A 5528-nucleotide genomic window follows, 5' to 3' on the forward strand; every position below is an offset into this window, starting at 1 on the left:
CACCGAAAAGACAGCTCAGGGCCATTGGTTATGTTTCTTACACATTTACTAAGGTAGAGATTAATTATTCTACGACCAAAAACAGGCCCTGGCGGTACTGATGGCGCTACGTTACTTCCGAACGTACTTGGAGGGCCGACGCTTCAGGTTATTCACAGACAATCAAGCTTTGACCTATATACTGAATTTGTCCCATCCAAAAGGGCGGCTGGCCAGGTGGGTCAGTGAACTGCAGCACATCGCATTTGACATTGCTCACAGACCAGGTGACAAGCTACCGGACGCCGATGCCATGTCATGACTCCACATACCTGCCCCATGTGATGATCACCATGTGAGCGCGCTCTTATGGGATGGCACAGAGACGATGTCGCTGAAAGATGGTCGTTTACAGGTAACGAAGACTAGTGTACCAAAAATCTTGGCTCTTCACCACGCTTTCACCTCACTCTGGTGGACATGACGGATTTTGGCGCACATACTGGAAAGTCAAGCAAAGATTTCATTGGAACACCATGAAGCAAGACCTCTCTGAATACGTACGGACCTGTCACCAGTGTCAAATCTGCAAGGCCAAGGTCAAGCCCAGAGGTAGTGCAATGATCATCGCAGAACATTCCAAAGAACCATTCGCAACAATCCACCTTGATTTAGCGGAGCTCAGGAAAACAGGCGAGGGGAGAGGCAGCACGCAAGCGTTCCTACTGGCAATTGATGAGCGCACTCGAATGGTCGCGTGTAAGGCCGGAAAGGAAGATGCAAGGAGCGTCATCTCTCTCTTGAACCGGTATATGTTTAAAGACACCAAAACAATTGTGGCCGACAACGGACCAGCCTTTCGGTGCGAGCAGTTGAAGAATTGGGCTCTCCAGCGCAATGTGAAGCTTCTTTCTCAGCGCCGTACAACCTGAAGCCAACGCTTTAGCTGAGAGAGCTATACGTGACATCAACCAGTTCATTTCTCTATATACACATTTCAAAGGGGGCTGGAAATTTGCTCTAGAAGCCGCTGTTGCACACCACAACCACTCGCACACAGCCGCTTTAGGATGCAGTTCATACTTTGCATTTCATGAGAAATCTGAGTGGCTGCATGCCGATCACCTCCTGGGGATTACAGATTCAATAGAGCTCCGTCAACAAGACAGCTCCCAGAGAGAAACCGAAAGGTACCGGATCGCAATGAAGAAGCATTACGACCGTCTTCACAAGGGCAAGGTTCCTAACATTAACGTTGGCGACTACGTCCTTGGCCGGAAAGGCTTGCAGGGTTCCAAGTATCCTTTTTGAGGGCCCTACATGGTTGTGAAGACTGCTCGCAAACAAGGAATTTTGAAGTACATATGCTACAATGAACCTAATAACATCGTGGAGGCTGCGTCTATGTGCAACGTAGTGCCGTATCAACCCAGGAGGGTTGACAACAGAGGGGCGGCCTGTGTAACAGTAAGAGGAAGCGGTCGACGAGGAGCCGGGCAGCAGCCAGAAGTGGAAGAAGAAGAGGAGGTGAAAGGACAGGAACCGGACTGTTGTTTGACTACTTAGTGAACTCGACCCAATAATATATATCTTTATATATATATTTATAAATATATATACGCATATATAAAGTCTGGAAACCAAAAACTCACAAAGAGAGCCCCAAAAAATGAGGTAAGTAGAGACAGGGACACACAAGAAATACATCACAAATAAAAACGAAAGTTTAATGACATTTCAGGAAGAGCACTTCCTTTTTTCAGAGTATAGAATAAGTTGATTTCAGGGTTATATTTATATATATATATATATATATATATATATATATATATATATATATATATATATATATATATATATATATATATATATATATATATATATATATATATATATATATATACATACATAGATATATATATTCATTTATAAACAGAAAGTGTCGCAAGGGCGAGGGCAAGTCAAGAGAAGAGAGAGTTTCTACAATTGGATCAAGGTTAGTAGGCTGCAAAAGAATGAAAGAAGTGTATTGGGGAGCGGAAAAAAATAAATAGAAATAAAAATAAAAATTATATATAACACTGATAACAAGAACCCACAGTCACGCGGTACGAACATTAAAAAAAGCGAAACAAAGAAAGCAACAACAACAAAAAATAAATAACAAGGGGTCAAAACAAGATATGCCCATGCACGTGTTTGACATCGGCAAAAAAATTCCTCACGCGGGACGAAGAAGTTCCAAAGAAGATATGCCCGTGAACACAAAGGGCGAACATCTGCCCATACACACCCGTTCTAAGAATCAGGGTCAGGTAATGAAAACATGAAGCACATGGCTTCTTTTGGTGGGAGGCAAGTGCCATGCCCAAAAGCAGTAGGACAGGCAGTTTCGAAAGGAAATGCGTGTACATTGGTATACAAATAGCGAAAAAAAAAGGCACGGTCAAACAAGTCCTAAAAAAAGAAGACAGGTGCAGGCGTATGACGCGACACCGGGTGGTATGCCTCGTGCCGGCGCACGTTACCAGCACATGGCCTGCCGTTTCGGCCAGCAACGAATATAAGAAAACAGCAATGCACAAAAGAAAAAGACAGGAAAGCAATCACACATGCTCTGATGCATAAATTGATTACAAGGTCACAGTATCAAAGCTAACAATAGTACTGCAACATTCTACCCAGAATATATTGTGCAGAATTGCTTGTAAACTTTGGTTCAGTGAAGCCATTGTGCTAAAAAACACGGCGCTTCACGAAACTATACCCATCTACGGGAGCTCGCCAACAGATAGGGGAATAATGACGAGAGAAAGAAATGACCAGGTATAACACTAGCCTGAGAAATGCAGCCAAAATTGTATTCAGAGAAAAGACACCTCAATTTCCCATACTTTTTATTCATGTCAAACGATGCTGACCTAAACATATAGATGAGGTAGGACTCAAGAACCTGGCGATCGTGAGGCGTTTTAAAACTAGATTTAGGAATTGGGGCCTTCAGTTGTTTAAAACAATGACCAGGAATGTTACATGCTTTGATAGAGGCAAAGAAGGGCAGGTTTTTGCATGAGAGCTGTGAGTGTTGAACCTCAAACGAAATGACGTTTCAGTCTGGCCGAAGGATTGTTTGCCGCAGAGGGTGCATTTCAGCAGGCATACGACGTTGGCGGAATCATAGTTAAAGTTCCATTTTACATTAACCTAATAGTTGGAAGCTATGCTGGCAGCGCGCTGTGTGGTGGTCATTTGTGGGCATACCTTACACCGTGGTTTGTTGCAGGGCATGCAACCAGTAGTCTGTGGTCGGCTGATGCGGGCTTTGGTGACAACGTCGGCCAAATTTTTGCTTCGTCTATAAACAACCCGTTGCGGATAGAGAAATATTCCTTTAGGCGTTCACCTTGACCAAGGATATTGTGATGTTTCCTTAGTATGGATGCATCTTTCGGAGAAGAGGCCGAATGGGTCAAAACGAGGTTTGTTTTTTGAGTGAGTTTTGGAGCTTTTTTACGGAGAATGTCGGTGCGGTTCAACTGATTAGCTCGTGTAATCGCGTCATCAATCACCTGCTCTGGGTGTTTTTGATTCAAGAGCGCGGGTTTTAGTACTCTGCTGTTAAAATCAAAATCTGCCTGCCTTGTGCAGATTCGCCTAAAACAGTGAGATTGGCTATAAGGTATTGCAGTCTTGCAGTGCCTGACATGGCCGCTGTGGAAGTGCAAATACTGGTGCGTGTCCGTAGGTTTTCTGTAGAGATTAGTCTGACGTCTGCCCTGAGAAACTGTGACAGTAACATCTAGGAAATATATGCTGCGCGCAGATTAGGAATGAGAGAAAGAGATAGTAGGCTGCGCCAGGTTAAAAGCTTCAATAAACGCAAGTAGGCCCATTTCACCGCGCTGCATATTATGAATATATCATCTATATACCTTTTGTAGAACAATGGCTTCAAATTTTGGGCTGCGAGGAAGTGCGACTCCGGACATCTCATAAAGATATTCGCGCAGTTCGGCAAGGTTTTGGTTCCCATTGACGTTCCTCTGACTTTCACGTAATTGACACCATAAAACTTAAAATTGCTACGTTCAAAGATAAGGTGAAGCAAATTTTCGAGGGTGAGAGAATCGATAGGTTTGTCACCCGCCGACCGCTTATAAACACATCATACAGCAGTGATTCCATCCGCATGCAGAATGTCATCATATAGCGGCGCCACATCCAGGGTAACAAGTAAACAGTTGTTATGAATTTTCATCTTCATGATATCGGAGAGAATATCGTTTGTATCCTCAATGAAGGATGGAAAGCTGGGGGGAATGTCGCGAATGAGAGAGTCGACATAGCGTGAGATGTTCTCGGTAAAGGTACCAATGCCAGAAACAAAGGAGCGACCTAGGTTGTTATTTTTATAAATCTTAAGGAGAAGGTAGAATCTACCTGCTACTGGGCTTAAGGGGATAAGAGAACGAGCAGTTCTTTCAGTGTTTTTCTGATTTTGAACAAGCTCAGAGAGTTTTTCTTGATAATTAACTTGTAATCATTAGTGGGATCGCTAGGGAGTACTTTGTAGAACGCAGATTCTGATAGTTGTCTATGAGGCTCGTTTACATAGTCAGCTTTGTCGAGGATCACGATGGCGCCTCCTATATCGGCCGGTTTGATTACTATTTCGGGGCAACCTGCTAGTTCCTCCAGGGCTTTCTTTTCCTTGTTTTTGATGTTACGGCGGAATGAGATTTTCTTTTGGTATGCTGGTCGTACATCGCGATGAACGGCTTTAGTGTACATATCGAGGTATGTGACGCGCTGTGTGGGAGAGGTCCAGTGTTTATAGCTAGGAAATGCAGCTCGGGCTTCGTGGCTTGAAGGACGGTCACGGAAGTACTCTCGCAAGCTCAAACTTCTGGCGAAGTTATTTAAGTCCTTAAAAAGTCAAAATTTGTTGACAGTGCCAACTACCGGGCGAAAATTTAAACCTGTTGACAAGGCGCCCATCTGATCTGGTGACAGGGTAATACTAGAGATGTTCATCACATTTCCAGTAAGATTTTTGTTAGCTCTAATGGCCTGGGGAGGGCTGACAGAACGGGGATAAAAATTTGGGTTCGCGTTGGCAGACTCACTAGTGCCGGCCCTAATTTGAGCTGGTGAATTGTTAGTATTTGTCGCGTTTATCGCGTTAAAGTGGCGATTTTTTTGTGCATTCCCAGATAAGAGAAAGCCATTCGTAGTGGGGCAAACTTTATTCTTACGGGTGTAGGTATTGCTAAGGATATTATATCGGGAAAACGAGAAAATTTACGGACTTTTGTTTCGGATATAAGGGAAGCCTTTTTGGATTCGTAGCTGCGTAAAAGGCCTGGTTCTCTTTCGCTTAGCTCCTTGCTACGAATTTCCTCTTCCTTGCGGAGGGAATAGGACATAATCTCGTAGTGTTTTAGAATTATCAGCGTTAATTACAAGGATGCGTTTTCTAGTACTTATGGCCACTTTTTTTTGTTGGAAGGGGACAGTTCGGCAGTTCAAGGTCTGAGCCTAACCCTCAA

Source organism: Haemaphysalis longicornis, unplaced genomic scaffold (genome assembly GCF_048455015.1).
Source record: "Haemaphysalis longicornis isolate Haplotype H1 unplaced genomic scaffold, Haemaphysalis longicornis Haplotype H1 scaffold_28, whole genome shotgun sequence".
Classification (NCBI taxonomy): Eukaryota; Metazoa; Arthropoda; class Arachnida; order Ixodida; family Ixodidae; genus Haemaphysalis; species Haemaphysalis longicornis.